Consider the following 22,484-nt stretch of genomic DNA (forward strand, 5'->3'; position numbering starts at 1 on the left):
CACTTGACAATTTCTACATTTCTACACAGGATTGGGGGGGCACACCTGACTGTTATTACATTACTACATAGGATGGGGGACACACCTGACAATTTCTACATTTCTACAAAGGATTGGGGGGCACACCTGCTGTTCTTACATTACTACGTAGGATGGGGGGCGCACCTGTCTATTTCTACATTTCTACACAGGATTGGGGGGCACACCTGACTGTTATTACATTGCTATGTAGGATGGGGAGCACGCCTGTTTATTTCTACATTTCCACACAGGACTGGGGGGACACACCTGACTATTATTACATTACTATGTAGGATGGGGGCCACACCTCACAATTTCTACATTTCTACACAGGATTGGGAGGGCACACCTGGCTTTTATTACATTACTATGTAGGATGGGGGGGCACACTTGTCTATTTCTACATTTCTATGCATGATTGGGGGACACACCTGACTGTTATTACATTACTACGTAGGATGGGGGGACATACCTGTCTATTTCTACATTCCTACACAGGATTGGGGGGCACACCTGACTGTTATTATATTACTACGTAGGATGGGGGGACATACCTGTCTATTTCTACATTCCTACATAGGATTGGGGGGCACACCTGACTGTTATTATATTACTACGTAGGATGGGGGGGCACACTTGACAATTTCTACATTTCTACAGAGGATTGGGGGGCAAACCTGCTGTTATAACATTACTACGTAGGATGGCGGGCACACCTGTCTTATTTCTACATTTCAACACAGGATTGGTGGGGGGCGCACCTGACTGTTATTACATTACTACATAGGATGGGGGGGTACACCTGTCTATTTCTACATTTCTACACAGGATTAGGGGGGCACACCTGACTGTTATTACATTACTATGAAGGATGGGAGGCATAACTGTCTATTTCTACATTTCTACACAGGTTTGGGGGGGGCACACCTGAATGTTATTACTTTATTACGTAGGATGGGGGGGCACCCCTGACATTTGTACACATTTGCTATGACTGTACTGGTATGTCAGGTGCTCCATTTCATTCTGTATTCTTACATATCGTGTTGACTAGAGGCATACCAGTGTACTACAGATCTTAGCTTTGGTTGCCCTACATATTAGTGTCTGACATCCTACCTTCAGAACTAACACCCCACTGCCTGACCTGTTGTAATCTGTCTGTGTAGGCCTGGGGGTGTGGTTACTCATAGCCATCATTCGAAGGCCATAGCACGGGCTCTGTTATGTTTGTCTACACCTGTCCTGCTGGTTGAGACTGTTGTTGGGTATGTGAACCACCCTGACTGGCATGTGTGAGTCATATGGACACACATGTCACCCAGCACATTTCCTGCAGTGGGTTTTTTCACCCTGTATAGTACTGGCTACTATGGTGACTCCAGTATGTGTTACAGATGTCATGGTGCCACTATGGGTGTCTACTTTCTGCTGCCATAACATTCAGCCACACAATTCCCTTGCATGCTCACATCCATTCCATAGATACAGGTAACAACACATTCTACTCCATTTGGCAATTAGTAGGTTGATTGACTTACCTTGTGGGTGTGCCATTAATGCAGATGGTGCTGGAGGGCTGCCTATGCCGGATGCACATAGTACACTCCCTCTACATGGTTGACCACAGGTAGTGTCATGTTTGGCATCCCTTTTACTGTGTGTGTGAGTCAGAGAGAGGTGTCATTCCCTGGGTTCCTACTGTGCCAGTGTATGTGTTATGTGGTGTCTCTTTGCCACAGCCTTAGCATACTGGGCACCCCTCCATCTGCCTACTGGGGCAGGCTCAGGTTGTTCCTCCTCTGAGTCACTCTGGGCTTGTGTAGGCCTTGGCATTGGTGGGGTGCTGTGTGGCCCTGCCCATGCTGTTCCTGCTGCAGCTGTTTCCACAGGATCATATTGTGTAGCATGGTACATACGATAACAATTTGGGTACATGTAGCTGGTGAGTACTCCAAGGCTCCACCGGATGTGTCCAGACACCAGAACCTGAGCATCCCAAATACACACTCTATTATAAATCTGATCTGTGCGTATGCCTCATTATGGCATTCTTGTTCAGGTGTGTATGCATTTCTGATGGGTGTCATCAGCCATGGCTCCAGTGTGTAACCAGCATCCCCCACTAGGTGGCCGTAGGGGATGTCACCATTGGCAAATCTCTGGTACAGCTGCATCAGATGCCAAATGTGGGAATTGTGATAGCTTTCAGGGCAGCCAACACACATATTCATTATAATGCCCTGGGCATCACAGACAACCTGGCAGTTGATGGAGGGGATGGCCCTGCAGTTGATGTAACCCCTACCCTGATCACCAGGATGTGCTTTGATGCATATGTGCATGTAGTCTATACCACCCACTACCTCAGGGTATTCTGCAATTTGGTGGAAGAGAAGCATATTGCTGGCCAACACCTCACGGGTATTGAAAAAATATACGTGCTCACTGGGAAGGGGTTGTCATGGCATCCAGAAACTGGTAGAATACTCTGGATGCCGATGCCTGTGAGATCCCCATGATATCCCCAGTTGAGCTTTGGGAGATACCTGTGGCTGGTATTCGTAGGCCTACACATACCTTGCTTTCCACTGGAATGGGTTTCCCTCAGTCAGTTTGGTGTGTCAGATGTGGCTGGCACAGCTCAACAATTTGCTGTAGGAGGTCCCTGTCTACCCTATAGCGCTCCACTATCTCCAGCTCATGTTGCCACTGGTAGCTTACCCTGGGTCTGTACATTCTTCTCCATCTCTTCACTGTGGGTTGATCAGCAGCTTTCACATCCTCACCACCCTCAGCCTCTTGCACATGTTGTTCTATGTTGCCTGCTGCAGCCCCTCTCATTTTGTAGGTTTGTTTGTTAAAAGTTCCCTGCTTGTATACACTGGTGGTGTAGACTGTGAGAAAAACCAGAGGGGAAGATGTTTGCATAGTTTATAGTAGTGTTCTGGGCTGGGATGGTCTGCTGCCTGTATAATTGGCTGATTCTGATACATTTCACCTGCCAGCTATGCTAGTTCACCTTGATTACCTTCCTACTGCTGTTTTCCCTTCCCATTGCGCAGTGCACATAGCCACTTAGGCAATGTAAAGAGTGCTAGGCAGATTCAGACACACCCCCTAGCTAAGCTACGAGCAAACCTGAACCACAGGGCTCCTATCCACTTACAGTATGCCTGACACCACCCCCCCATGATGTCAGCTAACTCCTAGGGTTGCACCAAGATATTCCTACTCTTTCACTGTTGGGACCTGACTAGCATGCTGGGGAAAACTGGGATTCACTATCATTCCCCTCATTTGCATGGGATTGCCTGCTAATGCATACTTACATGTCTCACACTGAGCTCCCCCCCTTACCAACCACTACTCACTGGCCTTGTTGTCTTCGGCCTGCCATTGACTTGCATGGCAGAATACTGATTTTAGTTAGACTGCTTAATTTAGGTTTATTTTGTTATTTTCCCCCCATCCTGTTTGCGCACCGCTGCCCTACGCTAAAACAGCCGAGATCGGCTAAAAAAAATAAAAGTTGATTTTTTTTTTGCCTGTTTGCAATGCTAATGGCCTTATACTTGGCCAGTGGCATGCTTACTAACTGATATGTGGCCTTTATTTGGAGCTGTCACAGCTATGTTTTGGAGTTTGCAGAAATGTACTTGGTTACTAACTGAGTACATTTCTGTAGATTGCACTAGCCCTGCAGGGCCAGTTGCAAGCTTCCAGGATCACAAAAATCACTTCATTTGCATGGATTTCTCCTGCAAATGGGGTGATTTGCATACAGGGGCTTAGTCCGTGCAGGACTAGTGCAGAAGCGCTCCTGCATGCCCCTGCAGGCTGTTCCTGGATTGCACAGCAGACATATTGCCTGCTAAAGCTACTGCACCGATCTTACACACTGTGCAAGGCATAGAGAATCCGGGGGTTTATTTTCTGTTCTCAGGTTCAATGTACCTTAAAAACAGAATTCCTATAGACACTTGAATACTGTGTTTGGTACATCTTAGCCAACTGGTTCCTTGTCAGCTTGCTGTAATCCTCTGCTGACATCCTTGCCTGCTCTCCCTGACTATCTAAGCTAACAAAAAGTAAATTAGTAAAACTATTGTGATATGAAACTCTGAAAGTCAATCCTCTGCTGACATCCTTGCCTGCTCTCCCTGACTATCTAAGCTAACAAAAAGTAAATTATTAAAACTATTGTGATATGAAACTCTGAAAGTCTACTTTGTGGCTGCTTGAGAGCACAAACACCTTCTTTAGTGTCCACTGCTTACAGGCTACAAGAATTCAATATCCACACCACTACTCAACAATATGTGAACATGTGATGGTACCACCACTGCCACCAACTAAAATGTGATGCCCACCACTGCTACCAATATGTGATGGGAACCAATACGTGTTGTCTCCATGCTGGTCCAATAATCGAGGAGCCTGAATCCACACCACTGACACTGGAGAGGGACGTGCACTTGGAATACAAATGGATACACTCAGTATTTCCAGAAGCAGTCCTCTCTGCATCAAGTACTATTTCCCTTAAGAGCACACAGGAAACAAATTCAGCCTGGGGTCTGGATGTCTCTATGTGTGCCTCCCTCCAGATCCCCAATAAGACTCCACACTGGTACAGCTGTAGAGTTAAGTCCTCAGCTGAGTGTCTAAGCCAAGTCCTCCAGCACCCTCTCTGTTAACCCAGTGCTTTGTGTCCCTGCCCCAAGTAGCTAACACACACACACACACACACACACACACACACACACACACACACACACACACACACACACACACACACACACACACACACTGTTTAAGATTTCATTTTTACACACACACACACACACACACACACACACACACACACACACACACACACACACACACACACACACCTAGGAAAAACTGGCACAGGTTTACAAGCTATGCCCCCTTTTGCCCAGACTATAAGGTAGATTTCCAACCAGCAGACCCTCCACAGTCAGCTACTCTAAGACCCTTAACAAAGGATGTCCAATTATACTGTGTAATATTAATAGTAATACAAATATTAGTAGTTCACTAAGACAGCTAGTCCTTCTGGAGTGGCCCACACAGTGTCGCCAAGTAAATATAAGTACTCACTGAGTTTAAGTAATCTCTACAAGATCAGCCACAATAAAAGTTTTAAATATATTTAATAATAAATAATAAAAGTACATGAAAATACTGCATATATATTCAGAGTAAACCGCAGAGTTCAGATCACAGAAAATATTGAAAAGAACATTGAAGGAAAGACTCAGACAAATAAAGAAAAACAATATCTAAACTAAACTTCACTATATTCCTGACTGAATCTAAAAGTATTTTACTGTTCCCTAGTAACTTACTTGGGCAAGGCAAGATGAAATATGTGAGACTTCATGCTAGTCAGGCTCGAAAAACAGAATACTCTATGCTCTAAGATTACTTTGTGTAAAATATAATATCTAAGATGACTTGCAGAATAACCTCATCTGGTCACTTGACTCCAGGCTCCCACAATATCTCCTTTTGAAGTTTGAGACAGGAATTTTGCTGACTTCTAGAATACACATCCAAATGTTTATGGCAGTGTCAGGGGCCTCCCCTCTTTTCACTGAGCTAATGAACAAAGGTTCTGTCCCAAACCCAGTGTCTCCAGTCCTACTCAGCACTGTGGGGTGTCTTTTAATGACTTAACAGCTCATTTGCATTTCCCTTATTTTTCTTAAAATAAGCCAGATGGTTAACCTTTGCTGTGCCAGTGTCTTCTATTAAAAATATACATTTAATTAAGTTATCATAATACATGCGCATTTCTCTTCATTTCATCAGGGTGCACTGTTGATACATTTTAACACAATTAACACAAGCAAAGCTCACAAATACATTTCAGCTCAAGCATCTGTACAAATCAGCTTGATATACAAATGATATATAATTATTTATAAAATTCCAGATAGCTTTGTTGGCACAAGTCTTACATCCACTACCCTACTTCTCCCTGGCATGGCTGGCAGTTCCTCCTATTGTCACATCTCTCCCCCTTTAAAGTCTCAAGCTAGTTTTTCAAGTGACACTTGAGAAAAATGGCTTGAGAAACAAGCCTATATGGGAATATGTTACCCCATTCCCTGTCTTGACATTCCATCTACCTTTGCATTGCTGACCCCATTACAGTGCTGCACTGTCATATCATATGCCTGAAATCCTAGGCTCCACCTTAGTAACTTGGCATTTTGCTGGCTGGCTCTGTGTAGTCATGTTAAGGGATTGTAGTCTGTAACTACAGTGAATTTCCTTCCATACAGATAAGGCTGGAGTTTTGCAGTGCCCATACTATGGCTAGACATTCCATTTCTACAACGGCATACCATTCCTCCCTGGGTTGGATTCTATGGCTGAGATATACCGTTAGGTGCTCTTCACCATATGAGGAAACCTGGCTAAGTACAACCCCACCCCATGATTTGAAGCATCGACCTGCACAAAAATTCTTTGCTGTAATCTGGACTGGCTAACACAGGGGGGGTCCTCCCAGAGTTCCTTTAAGCTTCTGGAGTTCCTGCCCACATGCTGGGGCCCACACTACCTTATTTGGCCTGTTTTTCCTTGTCAGGTCATTGAGGGAAGCAGCTATGGTACTATAATTGGAGACAAACATTCTATAGTACCCTGCTGTCCCTAAGAATGCCCTCACCTGCTTTTTAATAACACGGGCTGATGGCTTCCACTTTGGCAGGTTCTGACCTAATCTTACCACTCCCCACTCTATGCCACAGATAGGAGACCTCTGCCATACCCACTTGACACTTACTGGGCTTAATGGTCAACACTGCCTCTGCAGTCTGGCTAACATCTCACTGATGTACTGAAGGTGGTCTTGCCAGGAATTGCTGTAGATAGCCATATCATCTAAGTAAGCAAGGGCAAAATCTCCTGCTCCTGCTAGGATATAATCTACCAGCATCTGGAAAGTCTTTGGGGTATTTTTCATCCCAAAGGGCATCTTCGTGAACTCATACAAGTTGAAAGGAGTCATAAAGGCTGACCTCTCTCTAGTGTTGGGAGTTAAAGGCACCTGCAAGTAGTCCTTGGTAAGATCAATAGTGGTCAGATACTTAGTCCCACCCAGCTGCTCTAAGACTTCATCTGTCTTAGGCATGGGGTAAGCATCTAACTCTGTGCGACTATTTAGTTTCCTCTAGTCCACACAGAACCTGGTGCTGCCATCCTTCTTTGGTACCAGCACTGCTGGGGGGGGTCTGGGGACTGCCGGACTCATGGATTATTGCCAGTTCCAACATCTCCTATTTCTCCTCCATCAGAGTCTATCTGACTCACTCAGGCACCCTGTAAGGGGCCTGCAAAGTCTTTGGGGCCCTGCATCCACATGGTGCTGCAACAGGTGGGTACTCCCTGTTTTCCCAGTAAACATGTCCCCAAACTCCTGTAACACTGCTTGGATTTCTTGAACTTGTGTAGGGGATAACCGCTGGGACATAGCTACCCCTACCACTGAGGTGTCAGTCTGAGCATTCCTGAGGAGATCAGTCACCAGATCACCCTCAGACTCCTCCTGCCATCCACAGCAAATACTCAACACAAGGGCCTCCCTGCCTTGGTAAGGCTTCATCATGTTAACATGGTACAATTTGTGCACCTGCCTCCTGCCTAGCAGTTTTACCATGTAGTTAATATTACTGACCTTCCTTACCACCTTGTAGGATCCCTCCCATGCTGCCTGCAGTTTATTGTATCTGGCAGGAATGAGAACCATCACCTGCTGCCCCACAGGATATTCTCTGGTTCGAGCATTCCTATCATGCCAGACCTTTTTCTGTTGTTGGGCTCCTGCCTGGTTCTCAAGCCAATGAGCTCCCTAAGCCTTGTCCTGAGTATTAGGACATATGCCACAATAGACCCCTTATGGGATTCACACTCATTCTCCCACTCATCATGAATCAAATCTAGAGGTCCCCTCACCCTATACCCATACAGCAACTCAAAGGGTGAAAAACCTGTGGATTCCTGGGGTACCGCTCTGTAAGCAAGCAACAGATGGGGCAAATATTTGTCTCACTTTCTCTTAAACTCATCTGCAAATGCCTGTAGCATGGTTTTTAGTGTAGAATTTAACCTCTCCACAAGAGCATTAGTCTAGGGCTGGTAGGCTATGGTCTTTAGGTGCTTCACCCCACAGCACTCCCACAGACAAGCCGGCAGGTCTGACATGAAATTGGCACCTCTGTCAGTCAGCATTTCTCTTGGGAAACCCACCCTGCTGAAAGTCCACAGCAAAGCATTTGCCACATTCTCTGACACAATGGAAACAGAGCTACCTCCTCAGGGTAACTAGTTGCATAATCTACTACCACTAGGATATACTTCTTCCCTGTGGAACTTGGGGTGCTCAGAGTCCTCACAATATCCATAGGTACCCTCTGAAATGGCTCCTCTATCTCAGGCAAAGGCATCAAATGAGCTTTGAACTTGCCTCCTGCCTTGTCTACTTTTTGGCATTACTCACAGGTCCAGCAGTACCCTGTTATATCCCTGGAAATCCCAGGTCAATAAAAGTTCTGCATAATACATCTCTTGGTATGCTTTATGTCCATTTGACCTGCAAAGTGAATGTCATGGGCTATGGCTAGAAGTGCCAGATGGCAGGCTCTGGACACTACCAACTGCTGTATGACCTCACCTGCTAGCCCTCCCTCTGTGGTCCACTCCCTATACAGTAACCCTTTGTTCCAGTATACATAATCCCCTTTTCCTTGAGAATCAGGTGCCTCCCTAGCTACCTCCCTCAAGCCTTGTAATGTAGGGTCTGAAAGCTGAGCCTGTCTTAACTCTCTCTTTGTAACTCTTTCCAGCTCCCCTTCCATGGGAAGTCTGGTCTCTTCTGACAGCAGAGTCTCATTGTTAGCCTGAGTACTACTACTCACCTCTGCCCTTGCAGTCACTCTGTCCAAGAGAACATCAGTACCCACCAGCAGCTGTGGCTTACCTTCAGTCTCACTGCTACAGCATAGCTCCCTCACTGAAGTAGTCACATCTCCCGTCCTTGCTTTAGGTGCGTGGTCTGTCTGGGACCACCCATGCTACCAGGCCTATATGCCCGTCTCCAAGCCTGACTGCATGTCACTGCATACGCACAAGGTACTGCATTATGAAAATTATTCCTTATCAAGACATCTGAAGGGATATCTTCAAACACACCTACTTGTTTGCTTCCTTTTCCACCCTCCCAGTCAAGGTGAACCCTGGCTAAAGGCATTTGGAATGGGATCCCTCCTAAAGTTTTTACTGCATTGGACTGCCCAAGCAAGTACTGATCCTCTTTAAACACTGCAGGCTTCACAATGGTTATATCAGATGCTGTGTCTCTCTTGGCAGTGACCTGTTTCCCATCCACCAAAATTGGATATAAACTTTGTTGGTAGTTTAGTACCCCTGTTGTCTCCAGACAAAATACCATTGGCATTCTGTTATTCCCACTTGCTGGCTCCCCCAACCTTTGTTCCCCACTTTGTCTCTGTGGTACATAGCTCCACTGGTTGCATTTAAAACATTTAACCCCTGATCCTGGCCGTGTACCTGAACTAGTGGCTTCCCCTGTTACCGGTGGACTCTGTTGGGGTGGTTTAGGCTTCCCACCATGGGTTTTCTTCATAAGCAAAGCTCAAAAATACATTTTCAGCACGATCATCTGTACAAATCAGCTTGATATACAAATAACATATAAAAAACCCTCCAGTTAGCTGTGCTGGCACAAGTCTTATATCCACTGCCCTACTTCTCCCTAGCATGGCTGGCAGTACTTCCTATCATGACAGACACTTCAAAATAGAATTACCCAATTTTTTTCTATGAAAGCCAGAAAGCCAAATAATTCAAATAAACTGTAGAGAAGACTACAGAACACTGCATTGCATTGTATTACCATGCTTATGATTGGCTTGTACAAGCGTCGTCATTTATTCCATATTCCATGCAGCGGTTAGTGTTGCCTCCTCACAGCAAGAGCTTCTCCAGTTGGATTCTCGGCTGGGGTGCCTTCTGTGTGGAGTCTGCATGTCCAGCCTGTAGTTGCATGGGATTCCTCCAGGTGCTCCAGTTTCCTCCCATATCCCAAAGACATGCTACAAGTGGAATGGGCGCTAAGTTGGTCCTAGGTGTGAGTGTGGGCATGTGTGTGCATGTGTGTGCCTTCTGTGGAAGGTTGGGCACTGGGCTGGCAACTCAACACTGTAAAACTCCACTGTCAATCATTCTGTGGACCATTGCTATGCTCTGGCGACCCCTAACAGAAAAAGCTGAAATGCCTTGGCTGGAGAGGCTTATATATCCTTATTTGCATTTTGAATGAACAAAAAGAGCCATTGCCTGCTGCTTCTTTTCACATTTCAAAAACATCTGATTTACCTCTCCTTTGGGAGCAGACTTTATTAGGCTTGCCAAAGTCTCTTAGATCACACCAACCCCAGACTTGATAAATAGAAAGGTGTGGAAAATACTAACCACTGAAGCAAAAGAACTGTGGAAAATTGTGTGTAAGTAATGGGTGGTACCTGTTTATCATCACATTAGAAAATGCTGATGTCTGTGTAGTCACTGAGACATGGTTTAAGGGTACAGAAGCACCCTGACCATGCAAGGCTACAATGCCTTCCACACATTCAGACCCCAAAAAGAGCATGAAAGAACCAAAGGTGAAGGTGTATCCATCTTCATTAAAATCAAATACACCTCGAGACTGGGTAAACAGTATGACTCTCTTGAGCTAAACCAGGTCCAACTAAATATCACTAAAACACCCTGCTAGATCATAGCTAGCTACAGGTCCTCCACCATGGACCAAGAGAAATATGCCACCTACCTGGACTTGCTAGAGTCACTCACTATAAAACCAAACACTTTGGTCATGGGAGATTTCAACTGTCCTTCCATGGATTGGGTGACAGACACAAGCACAAACATGCTCACCCTGAGTTTCATGAACTTTGTCAAAACAAATGCCCTGGAACAGCTAGTCTGCAGCCTCACAAGGGGCTCAAGGTAACAGGAATTGGTACTCACCAACACAGGGGTCACCCCCTGTGTGTTCCCCTTCTTGATATGGTCATATCATAAATCTGTCTCATTTGAAATAATGATCAGACTTAACACCCCCACAGCAGCAAAAAAAAAAAAAAGAAAAAATTTTCCCAGGCAAACTTCAGCTTACTAAGCAATGGTATAAAAAGTTTCAAATCCCTTGCTAATGCAGCCAGCAATGACTTCTTTGCAAGTGGAGTACACAAATGCTCTGTACAATCACTTAAACAACTGTATAAACTTGGCTGTACCTGACCTGATCAAAACCAGTCCTCCTGAAAAAGACAAGTTACTCTGGTGGACCTCAAATATAAATAAGTTGTATAACAAAAGGAACAAGAGGAGACTTACTCAGCAAAGTAAGAATACCCTCTTCAGCTTGAACAAGCAAATCAGATATCTTGTAAAGTCCTCTAAATCTGGTTAGGAGGCTAAATTCATATCCCTAGCTAAGGCATTCTTTAGCTACATCTGAAATCTAAAAGAGAATGTCCAGCTGTGTGACAAACTTATAGTGGATGGTACTACTCATACTGAACCTGAGGAAATTGCCAAGCTACTAGCTGAAAGATTTGGTGAAAACATCACCCCCTGCCTTAACCAGCCATACCCCAAAGCATCTTTGACACCAGTCCTCTACAAAGAATCTCCAAAGAGCAGGTCACATTCATGCTATCCAAGGCCAAAAACATGGGCTCTGTGGGACCATATAACATCCCAGGCTGCTTATTAATCTAAAACAAGACCTCAGCCTGAGCAGTGGCTTAGCTCCAGCAAAGTGAAGAACAGCAACAATAATCTCCATGCACAAAGGAGGTCCATCAACCAACTCTGGGAACTATAGACCCATAAGGCTAACCAGGCTTATCTGCAAGGCCATGGAAAGAATCATCATGGACCTTATCAACAAGGACATAGGTGACTTTCAAACTCTTGACCTGACCCAGTTTGGCTTTGTTAAGGTTAGATGATGCTTATTAAAAATAGTGGACCTCTTAAGAATGTCACCAAAGGCCTGCATGAAAGAAAAACAGTACATACTGCCTGTCTTGACTTGGCCAAGGCTTTCAGCATAATCCCCCACTCAGGTATCATTGCGAAACTCTCCCAGCTGAGTAACCAAATGGTTCACTGACAGAACGCATACAGTCAATGTTGGGGATTCCACCTCTACAAGTAGACCAGTTACCAGTGGTGTACGACAAGGATCTGTGCTGGGCTGTCTACTGTTTGGAATCTATTTCTTGGAAGTCCAGGCAAAAGTAGCCAGCCTGTGGCTTACCAAGTTCACTGATGATTGCAAACTGGGTGCAATCATTTGTCCCCCAATAATGTTAGCATTTCACAAAAGGGGTTAACACAGACAAATGACTGGTGTCAAAGCAGTGGACTAAAACTAAACTGAAAAAAGTGCATTATTATTATTCCCTTTGGCAAAGGAGAAGTTCCTGTAAACAAAAATATTGACAGCAGTCCCCTAAGTTCAAACCCAGAAGGGCAAGGCTCGGGAACACAGGTTGATAGTAATCTAAACTTCAATCACCATGTGTCCACAGTGGCAAAGAAAGCCTTCTATGTTGTGCATTTCATAACTAAGGGCATCACATTCAAGACTAAGGATGTCATAACTCCTCTGTATTCGACCCTCATCAGACCACCAATAGAGTAGAAGGCTCCCTTTTGCAAGTAACTCACCAAACACCTGCAGCAGCTGGAGAGATCACAGAGGTTTCTCACCAAGAAAATTTAGGGCCACCAAAACATGACCTACATGAAAAGACTGAAAGCCCTGTCACTGTACTCTATATCCTTCAGACTGATGAGAGCAACTTGTGCCTGGCCTACAGAGCAGTCTCTGACCCTGCTCTGATGGAAATGCCGCATGTCTGCAAATCAAATGGAAGAATAGTCACTCATGCTAGGGATTTCAATTTAGCCTAACGAACAGTAACAGAACATGCTGGAGGGACAGATATGTCTCCCAGAGATTCCCGCTCATCTGGAATAAACTCCTAATTCACATGAAGCAGAGCTCCTCAATGAACCTATTAAAGCTCAATCTAGACAACTGGCTGGGAGACCATAAATTCACCCTGAGACTGGCACCTATGCCCCTCATGGACAGGAGCATTTGGTGCTGATCATAGACTCACTCTGCAAATAAAGACCTTCTAACCACGGTCAATTAAGTAACATGGGTATAACATGGCTAGGCTTGTAAAGGCCCTAAAGTAATTAGCCTAGTAACCTCCTATGAACCTATGAACCTGTTGGGGCATAGATGCTGAGTACTGATGCACAGGATCCCTATCACTAATAAGCCAAATCGGGACATTACACACCAGTAGATGAGTAGCTGATTTATGATGGTCACAAGAACAATGATCACTACCAGACTGTTTCATAGAAGATTACTAGGCTAACAGCTTAAGGGATCTTACCAGCCTAGCCAATATTACCTGATTTTGCCTAATATATGGCCCCTGGGATCAAGAGGATGTTATAGATTTGTGCCTGTGCATCGAGCATCTTACAGATTACCCTGTCCATAAGGGACATAGGAACTGCCCCAGGTGTGAGTTTGTGATTCCTCATCCATTGATCTAAATTATGTTTCAAGAGGATCAAGTAAGGGCTGTACTTAATGTGATGTGAATAAGAAGCCTGTTCCAAAGAAGGGTCAATCTCTGAGACAAATATCTGTCCGCCAGCATCTTTTGTTTGAGTTGTTAAGTTTAGATCCCTAGATCAGGTGACCCTAATGCTGTTTGACTTGAGGATGTAGCAGCTCCATCAGGGCTGGATTTTTGAGTGTCTTGTAGGTCAGGCATAGGCCACCCCTTAATAGTTGGTAGGAGACAGAGTAAAGGGATAAGTCTTTTAGTCAATCCGCAAAGTTCATGTTGTTTACACCCTATATTTTTTTTATGAGGAACCTCTGAGGTTGCTCCAGCTGCTGTAAGTGCCTAGTCAGGTACATGGCAAATGGTGCACTGTACACGATTATTGGTCTAATGAGAGCTGAGTACAGCAGGACTATAATTTCCTTGGATCTGGATGCAATACCTTTACTTATAAGTTATGCAACATAAAAGGACTTCCTCACCACTGTGGACATATGGACACATGACTAGGGAGCACAGGAAAGCTTCTTCATTTGCTGATATACAGGAGAGCAGTGCACAGTATGTGTGTAGTGATCATGTTACTACTTGCTTTTTCAGCCTATATCTTTGCTCTTGGAATAATAATGTGCAGTGGATACTACCCTTTAGGGATCTTAGAATGTTGCTGTCGCCTGCTGTTAAGATGCCCTCTATGACTCCCATGCCCTTCGTAAATCAGCAGCAATTATATTCACTGTCTTGCATGGGCAGAGCACTTCTGAAATTAAAGGTCATGTTATCGTCAAACACTCTGTGCAGTCCATCACCATCAACATCATCATCATCAGCCCCCTTCTACCAATACTTCATTTTCACGCACTTTGTGCAAATCAATAGCTATGGAAATCACTCATGCATGAATTCTTATAATTTTTATTTATTATATTTATTTAAACAGATCATTCAGTTTATTACTTAAAATAGATGCTAGAAATTCAACTTTTTCTGTTTTAAAAATGTTGTACTATAAATTGTGCTAGTAAATTACATGATGAAGCTGATGAAAGCAGTTTATATTGATGTACAAAACATACACTCCACTTTTCTGACATAACCAAAGTACTCCGAATTTTTTCAATAAAACGTGCTGTGTTTCAAAAGTAATCTACTTATGGGGCAGTATATGTGCATATCTGAAGATGGCAATGTACTGATCTACATTATCAATGCAGAATCACTGTGATCTGCTTATACCATTTAAAGATTTTGTTTATGATTGCCTCATTCTGATTAACAACTATAATGTCCAAAATGAGAGACCCTATGGCCTGCAGCATACTTAGCATAGGGGATTATGAGCAGGCATAGGGGATTATGAGCAGGCATAGGGGATTATGAGCAGGTCGCTGATCATAACTGGCTTATTATCAGTTTGAGATATGCATGCCAAGAAATTGACATCAAGAGTGAAGTTCAAGAGGTGAATCGTATCATCCAGGCTGAGAACATGTAATAAAGTTATGATTGGAGACCCAGTCATAATTCTTTGTAGTTCAGAGAGCTTTATCTGTTCCATGTACTAATAGTTGCCGGGAAAAAATCTCTAAATGTGTTGTTGGTTTTCAAAGCCCTTAAACACTTAGTGAGTGCTGTCAGAAAGACAATGTAAGAGATTCTGTTATGTCAGAAAAAGTCAATTATCATTACCAGCACAGACAGCAGGCAGAACCAAAAGTGTTTTTTATTCTGCTACTGTTGTTTCCTGGTCTGTACTGGTTTAACTATCAAGTGCAATACTCAGCCTTAACAACTGAAGCAGGGGTTGCTTAACATTTGTTAATATCGGGTCTCACACTATAGAAGCACTTGACTGATTGTCCTTTTTATGCTATTGGAGAGTCATTACCACACTCGTATTTGTTTAGCCAGTAAATACGTTTATGGCTACACTCTTGTTGTGTACTGTTATTTCACTGAAAAAATGCATTTTCATCCTTTGCCATCACATTTGCAACATCTGATACTATTTTTATATGTTGAATATTACTACTGGGCTTTATTATGCTACTACCTTGCACTGCTGTTTTGTTTAAATAAATGGCTTGCACTCAGCTGAAAAAACAAAGTAAAATCGCAACAAACTAGAGATTTAAAACATCTTTGGCTGCCCAAACCAAAAGGGGCTACTGAATTATAAATAAGAGAGCAAAAAGAACAGAATGTCATCTTTCTGGTAGCATGACACATCAAGTAATAAGAGGGCTTTCACTGTTAGTTATCACAGTGACTCCTTTGCTGGAACCTGAGAAACAGTCCTACAGCTTGTATGGCAATATTCTTTGAATAAGGCAGAATAGTTCATATTTATTTTAAAGACCGAATGATGCAGAGGCAGGAATATCTGTCTGTGCATGTGGCATAAACAGAATTAATGATGATGATGATGCTAATCATAATAATAATAATAATAATAATAATAATACATTAACTTATGCAGAATCTAGAAAAGACTAACTACCCAAAAAATGGATGTGAATATTGAAATTGAAGATCGGGGAATGGTAGTCTCGTAATAATTGTTTACTATATCATTTTTTGTTAAAGCATTTGTGTTTACCAAATAAGCAACATTACAGTGCTGGTGTTTTCATTACTGTCTGCATGCATACACTTTGTTTCAATTATCATTCATACAGAAATAAATGTTATTCTTTGTAGGAAATGTTAAACAGATCTGTTAAAGACTGAATTTAAAATATTTCTTTATTATTTTATTAGAGAGTAGTTCTAAGATTCTTTACCCACATGCACAGTAAGGTCACAATACATAGACAAGTACTGTTCAAGCACAAAAGTCTTAATTATTAGGAAGTTGCTGTAAGAGGAGCCACAGAGCAAATCAGACATATTGTGCATTGAACAGAGCTGGCAGTCCAAGCAAAGGACCATGTAATTAATGACAGAAACAGCGATAATGAAACGGACAGCATTAGGCTGTCCTATAGCTGGAGCAGCACTACAGTAAGGTATGTGAATGACATGACAGATGCCACAGCAAAGGCAGGCTAGTATGGTAATGTCAGTATGGAGTCATACATGCAACGTAAGGTCACATAGCTGCATGTCATGCATATCTTGTACAAGGAAGGCAACATATTGATTAACAGATAGACCTGGGTTGTTGTGCACAGGAAATTGTCAGTCCTGTTTACTATGTAAATGGGGGAGGAGTACCCATAAAACAAGAAAAGTGGTTGGGGAAGGAAGGCACTTTAAAGTTGGTTGGGGAAGAAAGGCACTTTTTTGTATGACAATCCCTTTTGTAAGATATGCAAAACAAGGTAGGGACTGTTGTGAGGGACAGTTGTAGGTGGGTTAAATAGAAAAGGCAGACAGCAGGGACAGATAGACAAATTTTGAACACAGACTCAGACAGACAAGGCAGTGTACACAGAGAAGGTGGGAAGAAGAGTGGCTGGGTGCAGACATACAAAGGCAAACCAGTGTGTGGATGCAGAGGGTTAGACAATGAATATAAAATGTGGAATGACGCATAAAACAGGACACTCAACAGGATGAGGATAAAGTCTGGTCCTTGCATAATTGGATGATCCAAATCCAAGCATCACTCACCTGGCTGACTGATGATACATGTCAGTTTCCTCCCCTGCTTGTCCAATGAATGGGGCCTTCCAGCTGTGTTAATCCAGTGGGTGTATATTATGTTATCGAATCTGTAAAATTTCTAACGTCATATGGTCGAAGCCATCTGACTAAACTTTTAAAAGTTCAAAAAGTGAAAAAAAAAAAACAGAAAAAACTTACGTGACCATTTTAAGCAGGGGTCAAGCCCCCATGCACCCCCCGCACTCTTTAAATATACCAACTCCGAGATTGCACTACAGTGCAGAATAGGGAAATCTTCCCATTCCACACAGTACGGAGATCTCCTTTGAAACGTTCAAACTTTTAAAAGTTCGATAACGTAACATGTACGCAATCCAGTAGCTGTACCAAAAGGTGTTATTCATTGCTGATACAAGCATTCAGTAACTGGCATAACTTAGAAGCCACCAACCTCTGCAACTGATGCCAGGACACCAGAAGAGAGCTCTTTGATCCTTTCTCAGAAGGGGATCCTTTAGCCTTCCAATCCTGAGAAGCAGATAGGGAATGCCTCAATGACCCTACTAATTCACCCTCAGCAGGTCATCATCCTTCTCCTAGTGAAAGACAGACTTAGTGACCACTGATAATTCACTAGAAGCATTTGCTGATGCAGCCCAAGGTAACCATTGCCTCACCTATGCCTCTTCCAGAAATGGACTAGAAACAGATGACACATGAAGAAAACAAGATTGCACACACATACCAGAAACAGAATCACATTTCTACAGTGTAGTGGCACATATACCATACAATGCCTATTTACCGATGAGGCACTCCTTCCTTCTATGACACTCACACATATTTAGCTTTCACTGCTCTAATACTGGAAAACAAATAATGTACTCATAAGTGAACAGGTACAAGAGTTAAGATAGTAGAAGACAAAGGTACTGTAAAATGCTTGCAATAAATTTCAGACTCCCACTTCGGAACCCTTCCCTCCAAGTAGTGAAGTATGACAGGGGGCACCACTTCAGGTCACACTATCTATCTAAGCATGACTTACCAGAATGGTGATGCCAGTGGCATCACTTAGCATCCTAGCATGCTAATGCCAGGCATCCTAATTCTGCAGAGGACCTATAGTTTTCAAACAGCTAGTAATCCCTGAAGTTCCTGTGCAGAAAGGACAGGAAAATCCTGCTATCCCTGGAACACCATGCATTCCCCAGTGCTTGAAAATGTCATGGCCACTCACTCTAGTTAACTTAAGGAGTAAAATGTCATTACCATACACACTGATGCTTGTTTGTGAATCACATGGCATGCACTGTAGCATTACACTACAGTGCAAAACACACTGTAGCATTGCACTACGGGTACATGCATGCAGTATTTATAAGCATGCGCTGACTATATGCTGCTTGGTCATTGCAGTGTGCAAGTACAGCCCCATGATGTTTGGTTAGCAAGTATCAAATTACTTCATTAACATAACAACTACAAGAATTAGCTTTTGCTACCATGATATACAGTATCTGTGCCATTTTGTACAGCCTCACTTAATAATGAAAAATTGTAAAATAGAGAAACTTCAGTACATATTATTTACACTGTGAGCTTTATTGAATTAAGGGCAGAGTCCTCTCTGGTAAAGTATCTCAACGAGAACAAGAAATCCTGTGGTGGATGTCAGTGACAACCAGACAGATATCACGAAGTATGGTTAATTAAAAATCGATTACATTAGCATAGCATCTGCCTGTGACTGGGAATGACAAACCATGTTCATCAGAAAATGGTGGAAGACATGCTACAAGATGTATTGAGTCCCATGTGGGCAGCAGCACAAACTCTACATGGTGTCCTATAGGGGAAAGAGTTGTACAGACCAACCGCTTTGGGCATCTACTGTGGTGCACAATATCCTCAAGATAGGAGAACACGGATCACAGACTGCATGCCGTGGCAGGGCTAGCCACTTGATGGTGTAAAATATGGCTCTAGGTGATTCGGTCGTGTTGACTAATGTCGTCAAAAATGGGCATGGGTAGTTACTGGTGATAAGTGGGTTGAGGACCCAGCCTACTCTGACTCACACCAGGGACCCATGCTAACGTGGGGGAGGGGTATATGTGCTACTATTGGCCAGTGTGCACCCGCCATAAAACCCAGCAGCCCGGGGTCAATAAGCTACTGGCTGGCTGGTGTCTAGTTGCCCAACCTGGGTTACCTGGGATAGCTCTGTTGAGTGAAAGCTGGATGTAAAACCAACCAACCTGCCAAACATGAACTGAGAATTGCTACTCTTAATGTAGGTTCACTGACAGGATGCAGCTTGGAAGTAGATGCCATGATGATACTGAGGAGGCTGGACATTCTATGTATCCAAGAGATGAAATGGAAGGGCAGTGCAGCAAAGCCACTTGGCTTGGGATCCAGAGTCTACTCCTCAGTGGAGGGCAGGCTAGAAATGGTGTAGGAATTGTGGTGAGAGAGAGGCTTCAGAAGGCAGTAAGGGATATCATCAGAATTAATGAAAGACTCATGGCAGTCAGACTCCAGTGTAATGATAGGGCAGTATTCATAATCTCAGCCTATGCTCCACAACAGGGTTGTGATAGTGATGAAAAAAGAGTGCATTCAGACAGCAGTTGCAGGACCTACTAGATAAAGCAGGACAACATAAATTGGTGCTGATAATGGGTGACTTGAATGCACATATTGCGACAGACAGAACAGGCTATGAGGACTGCCTGGCCCACATGGGTGGGGCAACAGGAATAAAGAAGAAGAAGCCATTCTAGACTTCTGTCTGGCAAATGGTTTGATAGTAGCCAACACATGGTTCAGAAAGAGAGACAGTCACACGATCACATACAAGAGTAGTCAATATTCAACTCAGGTAAACTTCCTCCTAGTAAGGAAAAGGCACCAGGGCGGAATCCATGATTGCAAAGTCATCCCCAGTGAAACAGTTGACCTACAGCATAAACCACTAGTTGCCACACTCAGCTGCAAGCAGTGGTCAGAGAATGCTCTAAGGTCAACAGAGACCAGGCTGAAGACTTGGAAGTTGACAGGAGAGAAAGTACAACAGTTCAATGATTTACTCAGGGCTCTAGCACCCCAAGAAGAGGAGGAACTAGGTGGAGTTGAAGAAGAATGGCAGCACCTAAAAACAGTATATGTTAGAACTGCAGAAAAGATATGTGGCCGAGCCAGGTATGGAAATAAGGTACATAAGGAAAGCTGGTGGTGGAATGCAGAAGTCCTGGAAGTCATCAAAAGAAAGGAGTGCAGGAAGAAGTGGGAGACAGAAAAGACTGATCAGGCTAGGAAGACCTACTGGTTGGCTAACAAAGAAGCTAAGAAAGAAGTTGCAATAACAAAGAATAGGGCATCAGAGGCACTGTACCAAGTTCTGGAAAGTGGCTCAGTAAAGGCCACAAAGAAACTATATCAGGTTGCAAGGCAAAGAAATAAAAATAAAGAAGATAGTCAGATACCCTTCATAAAGGATGCCAGCAACAACCTGATCACCAGTCCATAGGACATCGAAGGCAGATGGAAGGAATATTTCCAGCAGCTTCTGAATGAAGAAAACCCTACAGAAGGTGTACTGCCCCAAAAACAGCCTACAATGAGAGAAGAAGAGGAGCCCACCCAAGAAGAAGTAAGAACAGCACTAAGGAAGATGAAGTCAGGGAAAGCAGCAGGCTCAGATGAGGTCACAGCAGATATGATAAAGATGTTGGGTGAGATAGGGGAGAAATGTCTCCTGAGGGTATTAATAGCAGTGTGGAGAGAAAGGTGTATCCCAGATGACTGGAGAATAAGCATACTCATGCTAGTGTACAAAAACAAAGGGAACATGTACAGAGGCATCAAACTCCTATCACATTGCATGAAAGTTCTGGAGAGGGTGATTGATAAATGGATACACAGAGTAGTAGAATGTAAGATGGGAGATGAGCAGTTTGGATTCAGATCAGGATGCAGCACGATTGACCCGATGTTTGCATTGAGACAGATACTTGAGAAGAAGCTAGAGATGTAGAAGGAATCCAACTGGGCATTTCTAGACCTGGAAAAAGCATATGACAAGGTCCCAAGAAAGCTGATCTGGGCAGTACTGCAGTGGTTTGAAGTCCCAGAAACATTGGTAGAATTAGTGCAGGGTATGTACAAGGACACAATGACTCAAGTACGAACAGTGTTTGGCCTCACAGAGGGGTTTCAAGTGGGAGTGGGTGTACATCAGGGTTCAGCTCTGAGCCCACTGCTGTTCGTACTGGTGATGGACTACATTAGCAAACAGGTTGGAGGGGACAGATCAACAAAGCTGCTGTATGCAGACAATGTGGCAGCACAGGCAGACTCTGAGCTAGAACTTCAGCAAAGGATAGGAGAATGGAATGCAAATCTGAAGGCACACGGGATGAAACTAAACACAGGTAAGAAGGTAGTCATGGCAACAAATTGGGGAAATCAGAAGAAGCTGACAATAGCGATAGAAGAGAAGATAGTGAAACAGGTAAACAGCTTCAAGTATCTGGGAGAGGTAGTTGTGGAGAAGGGTAGTCTGAATTAAGAGGTTAAAGCTAGAATCAGAGGAGCTGCAGCTGATTGGTATAAAGTATCAGGTGTAGTCTATGACAGAAGAATGTCAAAGAAGCTGAAAAGTAAGGTGTACAATTCAGTGGTGTGACCAGTACTACTGTATGGTACAAAACCTGAGCAGTAAAGGCAGAGCAGATGAAGAAGCTAGAGGTCATGGAAATTAAGTGCCTGAGAAAGGTGGTAGGATGCACACTGTGGGACAGATGAAGAAATGAGGATATAAGAGCAGAAGCAAAGTAGCTCCAATTGCAGGAAAGATCAAAAAGAACAGATTACGGTGGTTTGGGAACATGTGTAGAAAAGCAGAAGACAATCTGGTGAGGAAGATTTGGGACAGACAGGAAGAAAGTAAGAGGAAGCAAGGACTTCCAGAAAGACGTGGATGGATTGTGTGAAAGAAGATCTGTGACAGTTAGGCATGAGTGTTGAAGAAGGCAGGAGTATGGCACTAAATCGAGAGAGAGTTGGTGACAGTTAACATGATACCCTAACCCCATGTAGAAAAATGGGAAAAAGGGG

Source organism: Protopterus annectens, chromosome 1.part0 (assembly GCF_019279795.1).
Source record: "Protopterus annectens isolate FY-2018-M chromosome 1.part0, PAN1.0, whole genome shotgun sequence".
In the NCBI taxonomy this organism is placed as follows: Eukaryota; Metazoa; Chordata; order Ceratodontiformes; family Protopteridae; genus Protopterus; species Protopterus annectens.